Below are 18,969 nucleotides of genomic sequence, written 5' to 3' on the forward strand. Positions count from 1 at the left end.
AGTTTTAAATACATGTGAAATAAAATCATTTGTGTCCTCAATTTTGTTTCAAACTACTTTAAGCAGAGGGATTATCCAGGGAATAGCATTTTTTGCTCGTTCCCTTAATACACTTGTCAGTTATTTCTAGGAACAACAGTGACAAGCTATGAAGAAAAGGCTTCAAACACAGCCAGAATGCTTTGTAGGCGTAATGTGGGACTCTGGGTACTGGAGATAGCACGGCAAGAAGAAATATAGGTGTACCTTCAATTGTTCGGCATGAACAGTCTTTAAAAGGCGGAAGTAATATAGATTCCACCTGCCCACCTTTAAGGAGAATTCACATCCACCTACCAAGCAAAAGGTAGTTTATATAGTACACCAGTAACGATTTAATTCTTCAGCTGCTAATTCTTACATAGCCAAAAACCATCCATGCGCAAGAGGTAGGTGCCAACGGACTTGGGGGAACCTCAAGGTTTGCAGAAGCAGAAAAGTACATTAGAAAGGCCCTATGGAGGAAGAAGACCCCCTCCCAGTCTGATGAGGGTAGCGTGTGCTGTGTGGGCATTGAATACTGAGTGTCTGTTAAAGGGATGCTGGTAAAAAATGGGTATTTGTTTGTTTGTATAATTTATATCATGCTCTTCCCCCCAAAGAAGGCCAGGATGGCAGGGTGAGTTACAGAATGTCCTCGAAGAAGCCATGACCCACTGGCAGGCTGGAGCACTCAATGGGAGCATTCCACACTGCAACAAGTGCAGGTCCCACTTAGAAACATAGTAGAGTTTGAAGGGATCCCGAGGGTCATCTAATCCAGCTCCTTGCAATGCAGGAATCTCAACTAAGGCATGCATGGCAGCTTAAAGACCTTCAGTGGAGAGTCCACTACCTTCCAAGGGAGCCCTGATGTTTAGATGTAATCTCCTTTCTTGTAACTTGAATCCATTGGTTCAGGTCTTGCCCTCCGGAGCAGGAGAAAACAAGCTTGTGATGGCCCTTGTGATATTTGAAGATGACTATCAAATCTTGTTTCCTTTTGTTTTAAAAGCAGGTGTTTCACCTTTATACTGCAGTTGTGCTTTCAATGCAGCTCTCAAAATATTTACTAAAACAATTCAGACACACTAAAACTATGTGTTGCCCACACAATGCAAAACGAGTGTGAGCTGATCAATGTTGATAATGTGCTAGCCAACACCACACTATTACTTGTCTGATTTTTTTTAAAAAAAACTATTCATATACTGTTTAATACTGTAGTCTCTATGTGGCACTACTAAAACCAGCCATTCGGTGCCATAGCATATTAACATTGTGCATATATGTGCAGTGTATATATTTCTACAATATATGCACCCTGTACAAATTCTCCACAAACCTTTGTATCATAGATGGATATACGTATGTCTACCCTGAGTTTATAAAAGAGTGCACTTTCAGATAGCACTCACTGGGGAGTAGCTACCTAATGACTCAACAGAATGCCACCTTCATTTAATCAATTAAAATGCTCATTTGTAATTACATTTGTAAAAATCAATAAATAAACAGAGGATTCTTTTTATATATGGAGAGAGAGAGAGAGAGAGAGGCAACTATCTACACTGGGTAATGTTGTATACAATTTGAAACAAAGATTGCCTAGGAAAAAAATTAATGGATTTGATTAAACACTTGAGGAATGCAGTCAGGTTGTGTGTGATGTTTTACTTATTTAAAACATTTCTAGGCCACTCTTCATCAAAGCAGATGCCAGGATTGTCTTCAGTAATATAGGCAACAAATTAATTAAAACCTAATGCTACACAAAAACATGAACATTAGCAGCTGGGGTAAAAACAACAATAGCAACCCAACAGCAGATATGTTAAGGTTAAAATGTAAACTTGATTGGTTGAGTATTTTAGAGCAACCTTGAGCATGTGGCATTTTCATTGTGTCTGCCTGCTCTGTTTCAATAAGGTTAGCAGTAAAAGCGAAATTTACAAGACAAGGGAATTCTTGTAAATGTCAGTCTGTTGCTTGTTTCCAAGCCATGTGAAAACTAGGGTTACTGAATGGTTAATCCCCATACCTTCCTAGTGAGCAATTGAAACTTTGAGGGGCAGACTATGCACTACACGAAAATGTATGTAATGAAGGCCTGATGAGTTTTGTAATGAAAACAGCCTCAGGAGACTGTGTTTTTGAACAGAGGAGCACTTTGCCTATGTGTAACCTTTTCCCTGCCAAGTATTTCCCCCCCTCCCAGCTTCTCTCCCTGTGTTTCCATATGTGTATTTGTGGAAAAGGGTATTTGTGTGTGTGATTTTAAACTAAAAATCATCATGGGGAGGGGTTAAGCACCCATCCCCTCTACCATTCTTTTGCTCAAAATTGCAGCCTTTTTTTAAAAAAGACATTTATAGATCACTTTTCTATCTCAAAGATCTCAGTGTCTTACATACACAATAAGTACAAAAAAACCTTCAAATGATTTGCACAACAAAATACATGAACAATATCCATAAACTTAAAATAAAATTAATAAAATCAGAGAGCACTACAAGGCAGGATATCTAGGGGCTGCTTTCTATTGCAAAAACTCTGGGCTTCGTAGTACCTACTTTATACCAGAGTTCATTACTGTCATGTCACAGTTATGATTAAAAGAGTTGGTGGCAGTAGCACTTTTATTAAATTGAATGATATCTTGCCTACTGTACTGCCTGGACTCTTGCAACTGCCCATCTCTAGACATGATTTCACCGTGGATGAATTCTGAGTCAACTTTAGGAGGATCAAGACCATGTATTCCTGTGAGGGGGCCTCTCACTGAGAGCCAGTGTGGTGTAGTGGTTAAGGGCAGTAGACTCGTAATCTGGTGAACCGGGTTCACGTCTCCGCTCCTCCACATGCAGCTGCTGGGTGACCTTGGGCTAGTCACACTTCTCTGAAGTCTCTCAGCCTCACTCACCTCACAGAGTGTTTGTTGTGGGGGAGGAGGGAAAGAAGATTGTTAGCCACTTTGAGACTCCTTAGGGTAGTGATAAAGTGGGATATCAAATCCAAACTCTTCTCTTCTCAAATTCTTTTTGTCCAAGGGGGCTGAAGAAATGAAGCCAAGAAAACAACACCTTCTCCCATCACTACTTTACTAATGGGAAACACCCCAAAAGAATCAATTAAATATCCTTTCAGAGCATACTGAAGTCATAATGTCTTTTCCCTGGAGTACACCTGTTTGAATTTATGGGGCTAATATTTTTCATATATATAAAAAGATGAAAGCGCACTTCTTCTGGAAACTGCATTAAGGCTTAAAATTATTGTTTCCAAAACTTTAGTGCACTATTCTAAATTTTAGAGGGAATAATAGGGCTATAGTACATTTGCACTTTACTGAAAACCCTGTGCCTGTCCTCAAGACAAAGTGCAACAAGGGAACTGTGCTTTGGGCTGCAATCTTGCACACACTTACTTGGGAGTAAGCCCCATGAAACTCAGACTTATTTCTGAGTACGATTGCACTGTCAGAATCAATGTTGATGACTTCTTCTTTCTTCCCAGGATGGCCTTCCTGTATCTGGGTACCTGGTACATAATTCCTTCAGAATGAGCTGCACAACTCTCTGTGTCTCTGCATTCCATGCATTCCTATCAAGTATCAGTATCCAGACCTGGTCAAATCAGATTTTTCTTATGGTGGATGTTTTAATAAGAAATAATGTAAGAAGTCAGCAAAATGCATCTCATTAGAGAGATGGGCAGGTTGCTTTACATACCCAACAACAGCAAATTTGTAAGCATAAGGTTTTCAGAACAGAAGTTACTGTAAGAGTAGCTTTTATCATCATACGTTTGAGAGATATGTAATTTATTTTGTCTTCTCAAATAAAAACTCATGGTGCAATTTTACTTCCTGCTTCTAAAGAGCTGTCCCTACATGCTGTCTGTCTCTCGTTTTTTTCATTTCCACTGTTTTACAGTGGCTACCACAGATGTGTACATTACGTTTTTAAATAGACTTTGAGGTAGTTTGTGCGTTATGGCACTCAGCTGGGATAGCTCAGTGAACTGAACACGAGACTCTTAATCTCAGGGTTGGGCAAAAGATTCCTGTACCATAGGAGCCAACTCCTAGGAGCTGAGGGGGATTGACCCCCCAATAAAATATTTGCTGCCCCTCCAAATTGAAGGGCATTGCCATATAAATGTGCACAGTGTCATGTGATCGATTATTCGGGGCGGGGCTTACCTCCCTTCCCCCTATTTTATTCAAGTTGGCACACCTGACCCTCACGGTCCCTTACAATTCTGTGATTCTGATTTCGCTGCGGAGACACCACCTGCCCCAGAAAGAGAGCACCAAATGGCAACGCCTTACAACGATGGAGTTGTCCAGGGTCTTGAAACCGAGATGCCATTGAATGCTTCGAGGATGCTCCCCCCCCCCTCTCTGCAAAGGGCTGCCCTATGCGCCCTGTAGGGGCTACGGAGTCCCCACCGGAGTTTTAGAGGCAGGCACGTTTATTAAAGTTTGCCAATAGCCGCTTTTCTTTTCACCCCCCCCCCCGCTTAAACAGCGACTCGGGTCAAGGTCCGATCGCCGTCGACGCAAGAGAGGAGTTTGCGGTGCAAATCGGCGTCCTGGCCAACGTAGGTTTCATATTCGCATTTAAAAAACCCCTTTGGCCGCCCAGAGTCGCGCTATGAGGAATCCCACCGGGATCCGAGACGCAGCGCGCAAGGCTGGTTACAGTCTCTCTCTCTGGCGGTGAGCTGCTTCGCTCCGGGCTTCCCGCCGGCCTCCTCCCCCAGCTTAGAGACTTTCCCCAGCGGAGCTGTCCTAAGAGGCAGAACTTTAGGAACCCGCCCCGCGCGCCGCCTGGGAAACCGGGGGGGGGGGAGGAAAGGAAAGAGCGGCGGCTGCGGATCTCAGCGGGCTCTATAAGGCAAGGAAGACAATTACCGAGAGAGAGAGGGAGAGAGAGAGGGGGGGGGGACAGCAGAAGGTGGGATCGCCTGCTAATACGTAGACGGGGCGTCCTCCCCCCCCCACAAGAGGCATCCTCCCTGTCCAATGGGGCCTCAGGGCGCCCTCCGAGGGGCGGCCTCAGCCAATGAGGAGCCAGGGAGGCGTAGCCGCGCCTCGCAGCGAAGCTGAGCTCCTTTCCTCCCCAGCCTATCCGGCGGCTGAGACGGACCGAGCCGGAGCTTGCCTCGCGCGGGCAGCTGCGCCGGCTAAAGCGGACGGGCGGCGCGCGCGGCGCTCGCTCGGGTCGCCCCTCCCCGCCGCCCTTTGAGGGAGAGACGCTCCGCCAGTCAGTCAGTTGGTTTCGAGAGGGGAGAGGAAGGTAACCGGACGGAGCTCCTTCGCCTGGGAGCAGCCCGGCTTCGCTGCTGGGGTGTGGAAAGGAGGTAAGGGAGCTGCCGCTGCCGCCGGGTCTCTCTCGCGCCGGTTCTCCTCAGGAAGTGGCGAGGGCGTCTGGAAGGGGAGCCGAGCCGGCTGGGTTCGAGACTGAGGGGCAGAAGCGGCTCCTTCAGTCCGGCTGAGGGGAAAGCGGGTCTTCCGAGGAGGGGCAGGTCGGTGCCATCCCCTCCCCCTCCGCCCTTTGGTGGAAGAGAAAGAGGGAGGAATTAATGGAGGGCTTTTGGGGATTAGTTCTCCACAGCACCAGGAACTCTCGCTCTCTCTGTGTGTGTGTGTGTCTGTGTGTGGTTTCTGGTGGGGGGGGGTTGGAGAAGCGACACTTTCTTCATGCACTTGCTGCAGATGGTGCAAAGGTTCCTCACGTTACTTTCTTCCTCTCCCCTCCCCTCCGAGAGAGAGAGAGACAGGCGGGCAGTCAAGATGGAAAGTTGGAGGAGGTTATTCTGGCCTGGGAATAGGTGAGGAGGCGAAGGCTCAGGAGGGAGTTGCCTTTTCCTCCCTCCCTCAGGGATCTCTGCTTAGCCACCCCCACTCCCGTGGGTGGAAAAATAGCACGGGGGGAGGGAGAGGGGCTTGGGGTCGGAATTCGCCTCCCCCCCCCGCCCGCCCAGCACAGAGTTCGCCTCTCTGGCGCACAGCTTTCGTGCCTGCTGTAGCATCGCCATACATCGCTTGATTTCATCTACTGTATTTATTTATAAGTTTTGCAAAACAAATGGTTCTGCTTGGACTAGGGCATGGGTTGGCACAACGGTGGTATCTGTTGGGCTGCCGACGTCATTTCGCTGGTCAGTTGTCTAAAACCGGCACCTCAAGTTTAGTCTAACTTTTTAAGGAATGCTGTGTGCTAATTGCTGGGATGTTTTTATAAGGCTCCCCCTCCCCCAAATGGGCATATCGAAAGGGAGGTAATGGGGCAATCTTCTCTTCCCTTTGGTTTTGAAAAACAAATGTATGTACATCAATCGTAGGTACTAGAATACGGTTATTGTCTGGTACAGCTAAATGATTTTTCAGCAGTTTGATTTTTATGTATAGCAAATGGCAAACGATGTCCTGTGTGTTTTCTCCCCCCCCCCTTCTCTGCTACCCCCTTGTTTTTCTTTGAGTCTGAAGCATGACCACCAATTCATTTTTTAAAAGAAAGCTTTCTCCTTGTTAATTTTTGTCTTATGCTGCATTTAATGGAACACAAGTGCCTTTGTAGTTTTGTGGAAAACTTTTACCATTATTTTATGGATTTTGGTTTAACAACATTTGCAGGGCTTTCCACTGTTACTGGGTAGCTAGCTCACTGCTTTATTTTGACAATAGACTGCTCTGAAGCTGATAATTATCTAATGCACCTATTAACATATAAAGTGAGTTTGTCAGCTACATTTTTAATGTATGTTAGAGGATACCTTTGAATACCTGCAGCATGGTTATACTATTTTTATAGGGTTGGTTGTTGGCAAAACATTGTTTGAAAACAAATATCTATATTTTTGTAGTAAAGATTCTTGCTAACGAAAAGACTGCTGTGAATTCTTTTACCTTATTTTTGTGTTCAATTTTCATTCCTAAATGTTAACACTAGATGGCTTTCTTGCATCGTCCAGAAAGTACAGTACAGTTCAGAGCTGGCTTCTGACTTTGCTAGGTTATATCCTAGCACTTGCTGCTTATAAAATGCTAGTGCCCTGATCTGTTTTATAGTAAATGGAACTACAGTAAAACCAAATTTAAGCAGTTCCGTTCTTGGCAGTTTTGTTTTGACATTCTTCTTTACAGAAGTGCTATATGTGCAGTTTGCAATTTCTATAATTCTGTGCTAAGCGATGCTCAGAAAAAGCTTTGAACATATTTTTTCCATGAAAAGGGCTGCTTTATCATTGATGCATATATTGATTAATCAAAATTGCATTGCTTTACATTCTCTTTGAAACTGGTTTAATATAAACAAATCAATATTTTCTCTAGTTTTGTGTTTTTGTTGTTAATTTTGGCCAAAATGATGCTACTCCAAGTCACGTTTCATTAGCTTCTGTGTAGCTAATACACTTGTATTTTGTTTGTACAAAAAGTGGCCATAGAACAGTTCTTTATTAGTGCATGATGTTTTTCTTCCTATGAACTAGGTGACTGTGCAAGTAGTGTAGATATGTTTCTCTCCATTCATAGGAGCACAGTATGAAATAGAGACTGCGCTGTTGTTGTGGCCTGTCTTCTACTTGGGTCATGCTCTGAAGAGTAAAAATGTCGCCCCCCCCCCCGAATATCAGCACCCTTAGACTGCATATCAGTACAGAGGATTGAAATGTAGAGGTGCTGCATTTGGATTTAGGAAGGCTATTGGGCTCATTATGGTTATCATTTTTCTGTGCTGTTTTCTGAACTATTGTTGCTGGAAAACATGAAATGTAGGACCCCAATGAAAAAAAAACTGCTTACTACCTAAGAAATAATTACAGATGAAATTATTCCAATAGTGCAACTTTAAGGAAATTTAAAACACAGTTTGGCTTCAGAATTGTTGTCTTACTCTGAATGTTCATATAAATTAAAATGGATCCCAGCAAAGTCTTAAGCATTGACTTGTGTAGCTGTCTCTTACTGCCTTGAACTTGAAAAGGAAGAATGAGATAATATTTCTGCAGTTTTGAAAAAAATTGTATAGATGGTCTAAGCAGCAGTGTAGCTAGCCAATTGGGTGCCTGGTGCGGCGCACGCGCCCTGCAGCTGAGGGCGAACTGAACCGCCCATGGGGGCGGGGTGAGCCAAGGCAGGGGTGCTGCGTGGAGCCTCTCCGCAGCCTCCTCCTCAGCTATAGGGTGGCTGAGGTAGTGGACAGACGCAAGCCCTGTGCTGCTCAAAAAAGCAGTGCCGAGCTTGCAGGCAGTCCACTCGCCGCCTCACCCTCAGGAGAGACGCATGGCTAAGGCACACTGCAGGCCCCGCGGTGTGACACCCAGTGTCCACTGCCTGACCTAGCTGGCAGAAAATGAGCCCAGCAGGATCCCGCAGTTTCATTAGCTAGTGGAGAGAGAGAAACACACAGAGCTGCATTGGCGACCGCCACACCTGAACTTACCTGTCCTCACTGGGTGGAGCTGCTCCACCGTGTCCACTGGGCTTGTGGTCCAACAAGGATGCTCCGGGAGGTTTTGGGTGGCCTCAGCAGGCAGTGCCCAGCCACACCCGGTGCTGAGACCGTCCCAGCCTGCCCCTTCGTCGGTGGTGAAGGGAAAGCGCTGCCTGTCGCCAGACGGTTTTCCACTCGGTAGGCGCCACATGGGTGCATTGGCTGCCCGCAGTGGTGTAGGAAGGGGGTGTGGTGGGTGAGGGAGTTATTTTTTCAAAAGATGTGTCATGAGCCCAACTTTTATTTATTTAAAAAAAACACATTTTTGCCATTTTGTCACCCCCCTCAGTGATGACACCCAGGGCAGCCCGCACCCACCACATGCCGCTTCCTACGCCACTGGGTCTAAGCCAAGATGACATTTTTCTTGGGCCAATGTCAAACACTTCATCATTCATTACTTCCAATATTATGATTCTGAATATTCACTTGGAAGGAAGTCTTGTCAATTTCAATAGAATTTCCTAATAAGCATTCTTGGGATTTCCTCTGTAGGCCTAGTGAAGAATCTTAAATCCCAATATTTGATACTGGAAGGGGTTAGAATAAGCTTTGCCACTGTGGAGGCCCCCATTGTACGCTCTGACCAAGCGCGATGTTCCTGCCCCTGGAAGCCATAATAAAGCCCCCAAATGAGGTATTAAAGTTGTGCAGTGTCCAATTCAGTGTATTCAAAACTGCCCCATTTCCTGACAAGGGGCCTAATATGGGCTCCTCTGCTGTGTCAGCTTGGAGTTGCCACAGCTAAAAGCAGAGGATTATTGCCTCATGCCCTCTACTATGGCTGTCAGGGAGCTATAGGGCTGCAGTTGTAGTGGTCAATTGACTGGTCAGTGCCATCCCAGCTCCAGTTTTAATTGCTCTTCCTAGGCATGCTTCCTGGGGAGAAAATCCAACTGCCCTTAGTGGGAGTTACTTCTGGGTAAGCATCCACAGGTTTGAGTTGCATAAGTTTCAAGACTGGAGTAAATATATATATATATATATTTATTTATTTATTTGGTTGGTTGGTTGGTTGGTTTATGCAGGCTGTGACCAATGTTGTCTGTTACCCATCAGTAGGCTTTTCTTGTAGGTTGATGCTACAAGAAGTAGATTGAGATAGTTGGCCACTTCTGCTTCTGCTTGTTGTTTCTCACATTGGTAAATTCCATCATTGAATGTTACAACTGAAATTGTCTTGATGGATGTTACTTTATATGTATGATTTGGCCTCATTTTAAAATCTACTTCAGTGTCATGTCTATCCCTAGACCTGACAGAGGGTTAGAGCATAATCTACTCACTTGGTATGCTTTATAACATGACCAGAATAAGTCAAATTGTTTACATTCTGTTTGTAAAAGCTACTTACATTTTCTGTGCTCTTATCCCTGCACTTTAGTTAGGTTTGTGAATCCAGTTCCGTGTTTCTGGATTTGTCAAGGTTGATTGGCAGGTGTCTTGTAAGTAATTAGCTCGTTTGGCTTTTATAGAAGACACTCAGAATATTTGACATCATCTGTTAATTTGCAATGGAATAAATTTCTGGAATAAAAGTTGACTACCTGTACTTTTGTAATTCATTAACATAATTTCAATCTTGCAAACTCCTATCTTTTCAGTTTTCTTTGAATTTATATTAGAATATTTTGTCAAGTTATTTTGATGTGTGAGAAACACTTGTTTAATCAGAGTTTTGAAATGTCTGCCTCATGTACATTGATGGCACTAAAATAAACGCAGCATTTACAAAAAGTTGTGGAAGAATTGATTTTAAAACATACTGATGAAGTAAAAAGTTCCCCCAACTAATTGAGTAGATGTTTATTTGCTCCTGTGTAAATACTTCGAATAACAGTAGAGGAAGAAGTGTTTCTAAGGTTGTGCTGGCCAGGGTTGGAGGGGGACAAGTTTTTCTGCCTGTCCTTGGTGGATCTCCTTTTAATAAAATGCCCCCCTCCAAAAAATAAAAAAATAACCAATGCAGGATAATTAATTATGCCAGTTCCAAACTGGCATTTTTGATGATTATAATCCTGGAGCTTCTGAAAGGAATGAAGGGTTTCAGATTGAAGACTGCCTCTACCCCACGCCTGGAATGAACCATTTCAGGGCCTAACTTTGACTACTGCCAGCAGTAGAACTATGTTCATAGAAGTATCTGCCAGTGTGCAGCAGGGGCCTGTGTAGCAGATGTGCCTATCTGCCAGTGCAGCTCTTCATCAGTGCCAGCTGCCTCCAGCCAGTGAATGAATGGGGGGTGGGTAGGATTGTTCTTCCAAACTTGTGTAGTTATTTGACTTTCTTTAATTGGGTGAGAATTATAATCATAGAGGTGGAAGGGACCCAAGGGTCGTCTTGTCCAACCCCCTGCAATGCCGGAATCACAGCTAAAGCATCCATGACAGATGGCTATCCAACCTCTGCTTAAAAATTTCCAATGTGGGGTTCCACCATTGAAAAGCTGTTAATGTCAGAAAGATTTTCCAGATGTTTAGTCAGAATCTTCTTTCATGTAACTTGAAGCCATTGGTTCGAGTCCTACCCTCCAGAACAGGAGAAAACAAGCATGTTCCCTCTTACATGTGACAGCCCTTAAGATATTTGAAGATGGCTATCATATCTCCTCTTAGTCTCCTCTTTTCCAGGCTAAACATATCCAGCTCCTTCAAGCACTCCTTGTAAGACTTCATTTCCAGACCCTTGATCATCTTGGTTGCCCTCCTCTACAAACGTTCCAGCTTGTCAACATCCTTCTTAAATTGTGGTTCCCAGAATTGGACACAGTATTCCAAGTGTGGCCTGACCAAGGCATAATAGAGTGGTACTATTCCTTCCTTTGATCTGGACATATACTTCTGTTGATGCAGCCTAGTATAGTGTTAGTTTTTTTGCTGCTGCATCACACTGTTGACTCAAGTTAAGCTTGTGCATTACATTTGTCCCTATTGAAATTTATTTTGTTAGCTTGCGTCCAGTTCTCCAATCTGTTATGGTCATTTTGAATTCTAATTCTGTCTTCTGCAGCATTAGCTACCCCTCACAGTTTGGTGTCATCTGCAAATTTGATGAGCATCCCCTCAATTCCTTCATCCAAGTCATTTATAAAGACATTAAACAATAATGGGCCCAGGACAGAACAGTATGACACCCCACTTGTCACTTTTTTCCAGTTGACAAGGAACCATTAATGAGTACTCTTTGGGTTCAGCCAGCCAGCTACAAATCCACCTCGTTTAACCCACATTTTAACAGTTTCCTCACAAGAATATCATAACATGTACTTCACTGTCTACACAGTGTGAACCACTCTGGATAGTCACACACTCCTGCATAAGTATTCTGTAGTAAGAACTGTAGTAAGAAGAAAAAGAACTCCTACAACTGACAGCTGTTCAACATGAATAAAACATGTATAATAAATAAATAGTCATGTTAGGTGACTTTGAACATTTATTAACATGAGAAGTGTTCTATAGTATCTCCAGCTGGTCATTGTAGCAGCAAAGTTGGGAGCAGTTTACGGAGAGAAGTGTTGGTCTGGCAATGTGGGCATACCTTCTGCTGCACAGGATCATAATATTTAGTGTTTCTTTTGTGCCTTTTTAGCTTTTCAAATGCCAGTGTGGCAAAGCATCCAGAAAATGGAGAGCTGGAAAATGAAATTATGGTATAGGGAACAAAAATACAGATACAATAAGAATGTTCTGATTAGAATTGAATACCCACATACTTAATTGTATTTAAATATCAGTGACCCATAAGCAGTAAGTCTTCCTTTATTTATTAGAGATGCAGAATAGAGTGCTGGGCTCAATTTGTGTTGAAATTAGAAGAAACTTCATGGAAATAGCTTGTATGTTTAGGATTTATCCCTTTATATTTGTTGCAAAACAGCATGGCATGTGGAAAGTCCTAGCAAGATGAGAACTGAATAGAACAGATATCTGTGGAGTATTACAGAAGGTTCTAGGAACATTTTAAGATGTAGAGACCAAATGAACACAGCATAGGGAGGTCAATCTATTCCATTTAGAGAGGCTGAAGCAGGGTTGCAGTCAAGCAGTGAGCTGCCAGGAAGGTAGGTGGGCAAGAAACTTGGAAGACTCAGAGGGGAAAAAGCAGGGGAGTGAGAATATATTTGCAAGCTGACAAGCAGAGGCAACTAGAGGTAGACTACAGCCTAATGGAAATAAGACCAAGATCTGGCTGTTGATCAGGCCTGATCTGGAAGTATTTAAGACAAGTCAGAGAAACAATGGATTGTCTGGGTAGTGAAGCATTCAAGGAGAATGCTTTTGTCAGCCTTAGCACAAGGGGCACAGCTGATCTAATCAGAAAGCTTCCAGCTTGAGACTTACAGTACTGAAAATAAGGCACCTCTCCAGATATATGTGGCTTGATAAAGAGCACTGGGTTTAGGTTGTTGTAATAGTGTCAGCATCTACATGGTTGGAATGTGTAAAGGACAGGGGTCTACCATTTTGGGTTGGCGTTGCTCACCAAGCCAAAAAGTCTAGCTACTAGACACACACCACCCAATCAAGCCTCCAGCCCTCTTCTCTCTGGGCAATAATCTTAACAGGCATTTCTCAAAGAAAAGACCAGTAGTGTACCAGGTTTGGCACTGCTGGTTTGAAAGCACTCTGAGTGCCTTCAGAAAATAGCATCCAGCCCTCCCCAGTGCATTCCATTCCTGTTCCAAAGCAGGAAGAACCAGTATGGGGGTTGTTGGTTTGGCCCTGTGCGGCCAAGGCTCATCAGACATTTTGGCAATGCAGCTGCCAATTTCCCTCATTCCTTACAACTTTGGAGGTGGCAGACATAACCACATACTTGTCTGGATGACCTCCACTCACCTCTAAAGCTTCAAAGTTGGGAAGAAAGCTTTGTTGGGAAGTTGAGGAGTGAAAATAAAAGGACAGGAGGGAAACCTAGAGATAGAATTTAATTTCATTGATAAGTAAGATGAAAATTAAACCAAGTTCCTAGACAGAGTTAAAATAAGCTGTTGAGTCATCACTTGCTCTTTCAACTTCCTAATGAGGCTGATTTTATTACCGGATGATGGACCCTGGCATTGATGTATTGCATCTTGGTTTAGACAATTTATTCAAATATCTTTCACTAATATGGAAATAAACTCTGTCCTACTGAAATCTCAATTGTGGCTTACATGCAAATACAGTACATGGTTTCATTTTTCTATTGTAACCTCCAAGCAACATCACAGCAAGAAGATTATTTTTGCTGAGCCATTTGAGGTAAGCTAACACATTTGCTGTTTGACCAGCAGTACAATTGTCCTCCATGGGCTTCGTATACCAGCTGTACCACTACAAATGATTGTGTTGAATGGTGCTTTGTTTAAAAGAGAGAAAACAAATGTGATGTTAATGTACAATTTCCAGAGTTAGCCACATATGGGGGTTGGAGAGGGGACTGGCAAGGAAGTGCATGGATGGATAAGATGTAGACAGCATTGTGGTGAGAAAAGAATTTTAAGAGGTGGGAATAAAGTGGAATCAGGGGTTTTCATAGATGGAATAGCATGCAAAACAAACTATTTACAGATTTTGTTTAAAATATTTTTCAGAATATGTATTGTAAAAACTCAAGGTAGGTAGGAGTGAAGTTGTGAAAACCCTAAAGAATAAAGAATAGTATTTGTTAAAAGTGTAATAAATAATCCCCTTTAAAAGGTCTTATAACACATAGTAACCTATAGTAAGGCCTACCATTTGTTAACACATTATTTCTTATTACCACTGAGGAAACCGTTCAGTGGAAATGTCTCTGGCACAAATGCCATTGAAACTATATGAATGGTTGCATGCTACATCCAGGGTTGCTTGCATAAATGTTCCCAGTGAATTGCTCATATATATAACCCCAGGGTAGTCAGAATTGTAACCTGTACTGTGGAACCTTGAAATTAGTTCATTAATGTATAAGAAATTTATAAGCTTTGTTAAAATGATCATGATAGATATTTGCCTTAAATAGATTTATTTAGTATGGCCTTCAAAAAACTTCAGTGAGAAGATGATGTGTTCTGTATATGTTTCACATGGTGTGATTTAATCACTTGCTTCCATTTTAAAAGCAACAATTATAGTTGTAAATAGCTTTTTCTAAAGCATAGCATAAATACTATAGGAGTTAATGACATTTCAAAATAACAGCTGCTTTTAAAAATAACATTAAGTACTGGTGTGTGTGCATTTTTAGCATTCCCTTGATTTTGGTAGGTAGTGTAGCTGAACAGCTGCAGATTGTGTATTTTCATCACAAGCTGTGGCAGTTGGAAAGTTACTCTACTTCTGCCTATCCAACAAAGGTAGTTTGATGCTTGAGCAGCTAGATCAAGGTCACTTAGTTTCAACTACACACAGTACAGATCCCCCCCCCTACTGTGTATAACAGTATAGTAAGTCACTGAAAGGAAAGGCACCTACAGGATTATTTTGTATGTTCTCACAAACTTTCAATTTATTCTTTTATGTAATTGTGCTTAGTAATAATTCTCTACATAGACACTCACATATTCAGACTATGATTAATACAAATGAGCTGTCAATGGTGCAATGCTTGTTTGTAATATACAAGAGATCTGAAGCAAAATGTTGTAGCTTTGCGAGTTCTGTTCACTGTTACTATCACTCTAATGCATGATAACACAACTCAGTTCATTTCTCCTCTGGTTTTCTACCCTTCCCTCCAAATATCAGTCAGTATTTATTGGCCATTGAGTAAGCATAGTTCTCATTTGGTTATTTTGTGTTCCCCTCTTGGTTTTTTATCTCCTAAGCATTTTTGTACTTCTGAGCAATTTGGGCTCTCCCAAGCCCACTAATGTATTAGTTAGTGCTCACAGCCTGGACTTCAAAAGCATAGGGAATGGTAGAAAGATTATTTACTGAGATGTGCTTACTGTGTTGAATCTTAGTAGCCTGCTTAAGAGCTTGACCAGCTTCTTTCTAGAAGCTTTACCATAAATCCTTAACTAATGGCTTTCACAATGCTACTTGATTCAATAATGACCATCTATGTTCTAGAAGATTTCGAGGCATGATTTTGGCCCAAATCTTGCAGTTACCACCACTAAATATTCAACTGTTGTAACTCTTTTTCAGGTCAATTGCAACAGTCAGTGTACTTGAGTACATGCCTTTATCATGCCTTATATTTCTGATTGAAGTTGTCTTGTGATTGTGGCACTGCCCAAGCATGTTGGGGGACCGGGCGGGCGGGGGAGGGGGGCTCAGCTGATGAAGCATTTCAGCCTCAGTGATGACAAGTCAAGACAAGTGAGATAGGCAACTATGTAAGGACAGATGACATCCGCCCAAGAGTTTTTAAAGAACTCAAATATGAACTTGTTTATGAGCTATACTTTTGTTAGAAGATATCCAACTGTGTTGCTCAGCTGATAGCAAAACGTCTATCAGAAGAATGGGGGGAAAAACAATTTTCAGTAAACCCCACTCCTCCCTGAAGCACCCAAGTTCCTCCAAAATTGTTCTGGAGGGGTCAGCTTGAGCAAATTTAAGGGGAATGTGGAGGGGAATTGTGAAAAAAAGATTCTCTCCATTCTTCTGACAGAAGCCTTGCTGTCAGCTGATCAACACTATCGGCTATAACAATTTGTCTGTAAGATCAGCCTCTATACTTGAGGACTGGAAAGAGGCCAATGCAACTTTAAAAGAGGGAGGCAGGATCCAGGAGTGATCTGAGAAATGGCAATCTAGTTAGCTTAACATCTATTCCTGGAAATTACTGAGTAAGTCTTGAAGAACAAGTTTTGCTGATGAAGAATCAGTGTGATTTGTATAAGGATTAGTCTTGTGGTTAAAATAAAAAGGGATTTTGAGGAATCCAAAATGAAATCTCCAAACTGAGTAAATGGGCAGTAGATGTGATTAAATGTAAGAAAATGTAAAGCGATGCACACTGGAACAAAAAGCCTAACTTCACAGATATGTGACTTTGCAGTGGATTGAGTAGTAAAGTGATCTTGGAGTTGTAGTGGATAACTCAATGAAGATGTCAACTTAGCTATAGAAATCTGAATTTCATGTTGGTGATAATTAGGAAAAGGATTGAAAAGAAAACAATCAGTATCATAATGCCATTATACAAATCTGTCATGAAATCACACTTGGAATACTGTGTTCAGTTCTGGTCTTCATACCTCAGAAAAAAAAGACGTGGAGTTGGAGAAGGTTCAGATTATGGCAGCCAAAAATGATCAAGGGATTGGAACAACTCTCCTATAAGAATAGATTACAACACTTGGACATGAGAGAGTTGTATAAGAATAAGAATAAGAATATCTTTATTGTCATTGCCCCCTTCGGGGACAACAAAATTACTTCAAAAGTATGCATACTGTGGAAAAAGTGGATGGACAGAAGTCCCCATCCCCTCGCAATACTAGAGTGGGGGCCATCCAATGAAGCTGCATGTTGGAAGATTTATGACAGATGAAAGAAAGTACTTCAGTTAAACTGGAAATTGTTCCCACAAGATGATGTCCACTAAACTATTCACCTTTAAAAGAAAAGTTCATGGAGAATAAGGCTATTGGTTGCCTCCTCCGGCATTGGAGACAATATGGACATGAATGTCAGTTGCTGGAAAGCACAAGTGTGGGGAGTGTAATGTTGTGCTCATGTCCTGCCTAGGGGAGAATAGTGAATCAAGGCCATCACAATCAGAGAACAGATGGGCCACAAGCAGAAGAAAGAAGTTTATGTAGAACAGATAACAGCTGCACACTATGGGTCAGGTTATACATATTGTGAAATTAAGGAACTGAAATACATTGTAGAAGGCACTAGATAAGAGAGGTGAGAGAGGACAAGCCAAGTACTGGTATTTGAGTGAATCCATGTTAAAGAATTCTTAAACATGAGCCACTATGGCAGAGCTCCTCATGTGTACGCTTTACAGTGTTCCCGTCACTGTTAAATGCATCTTGCCACACTGTCCATGGTTCTCAAGTGTGCAGCGGACCTTTCTGCATACCCAGTTCCTGCTGTGAACTCAGCCTTGGTACGCATCTATTGACTTTTTTCAGTTCCTGAGCTGTTGGTTGGCTGACCATTTAAAGAGGCTTTGGATTATAAGGGACATGACAAAGTTAAATCCTTACAGTTGTTTGTCCTCACTATGGTAAGAATAGTTTGAGGGCTAATGGGAAGCAAGGAAATGCTCGTTTTAGATGTGTTATCAGCACTAGATGTGACTCTGGCTGCCACATTAAATTGGAGTGAGAGCATGAAAGGCTGATTTTTATATAAAAAATGAGTGCAAATAGAGAAGGGTACCTTGTCTTTCCTCCCACCCTCCCCCACCATACTTTGTTTCTTCAGGCATTTGTCGGCCTGGCCTAGAAGGTCTTCCTGAAGCAATGGAAAGTGGAGAGGTAAAATGAGGGAGGCTTAGGCTCCCTCATCTGCATAATACTGCAATATATTTTGTCCCTCATGTGAATGAAATAAGTGAAGTTTTTAATCAATGGGTTAAATACACCCCCCGCCTCAGTGCAGCAGTCTGTGTCCTCAAATATATTGCCATTAATCAGCATGCCTCTTCTGAAACAAGACATCAAACGTAGCAGTACCTGCTACTGTAATACCTGCTTCATGTAAACATCAGTATGATAGGAAATGAAACACTTTCTGCTCTTGCTGCCAGTTGTGTTTCCTGTATGTAAACAAAAGCAATCAGTTAGCAGAATGGGAAATTGTTTATTTGCAGGATGCTTGCTGTATGAACGGAAGGAAATGTTCTTTTACAGACATCAGTTCATTGTGTTGAGGCTACATTGCTGGCAAAATTGATTTTAGAATAGTTTGGGGAAATTAGCTGCAAAATAGGTGCATCTATTTTGAGTCCTAAAAACTTCTTAACTCTTTACATTAGTGGTTGAAGTTGAAGCTTATAGATCTCATAACCATCCCTATTCATAGTTTGTGAACAGGGGATTTACACAGTTAAATGAATGTAATTTTAAACAGGAAGTTTGTTGTTTGTGCACTGCCTTTTTAAAATTTTGAAGCAAAGATGTACAGCAATCTTGAATGCAATCTGAACAAATTAGCTAGGAAATATGTAGCCTGATAGTCTGTGGTTTAAAATTTTGTAGGATGCGTGATAACAGGACTCCAGTAAATCTCTGCACCCACCCTGCCTTGAAGTGAAATGAAGGTTGTTTCCCCACTAGAACACTTTACTGCCACTGAGACCTTGCTTTTCATTGGCTGGGGGCTTCACACAGGACTTAATAGCCCACCATTACCTTTCCATGTAGCTATTTGCTTAGAATTAAGTCTATCCAAGGCAGTGTATTACAATATAAACATAAAATTGCAATAATGTAACATGATGTTTCAAACATTAAATTGCAGAAACAAACAAGCAAGAATACATTAAACTATAATTCAGGCAGTAAAGAATA

General features: G+C 42.2%; 1 protein-coding gene across 7 annotated transcripts in view; it reads left to right on the forward strand.

Annotated features, from left to right (window-relative positions):
* Positions 1 to 5,180: 5,180 nt before the first annotated feature.
* Positions 5,181 to 18,969, forward strand: part of SIPA1L2 (signal induced proliferation associated 1 like 2) — an 83,057-nt gene continuing 69,268 nt past the window's right edge. For 2 of the 7 annotated variants that reach the window (XM_082214964.1, XM_082214965.1), the window contains exon 1: positions 5,183 to 5,385. The gene's annotated coding sequence lies outside the window, so the exon portion shown is untranslated. Of the gene's footprint in view, positions 5,386 to 5,455; positions 5,551 to 18,969 lie in introns of those variants that run through there. The other 5 variants (XM_082214967.1, XM_082214961.1, XM_082214962.1 and 2 more) reach the window with 5 other exon arrangements.

This window comes from Podarcis vaucheri, assembly GCF_965113315.1.
Source record: "Podarcis vaucheri genome assembly, chromosome: 3".
Classification (NCBI taxonomy): domain Eukaryota; kingdom Metazoa; phylum Chordata; class Lepidosauria; order Squamata; family Lacertidae; genus Podarcis; species Podarcis vaucheri.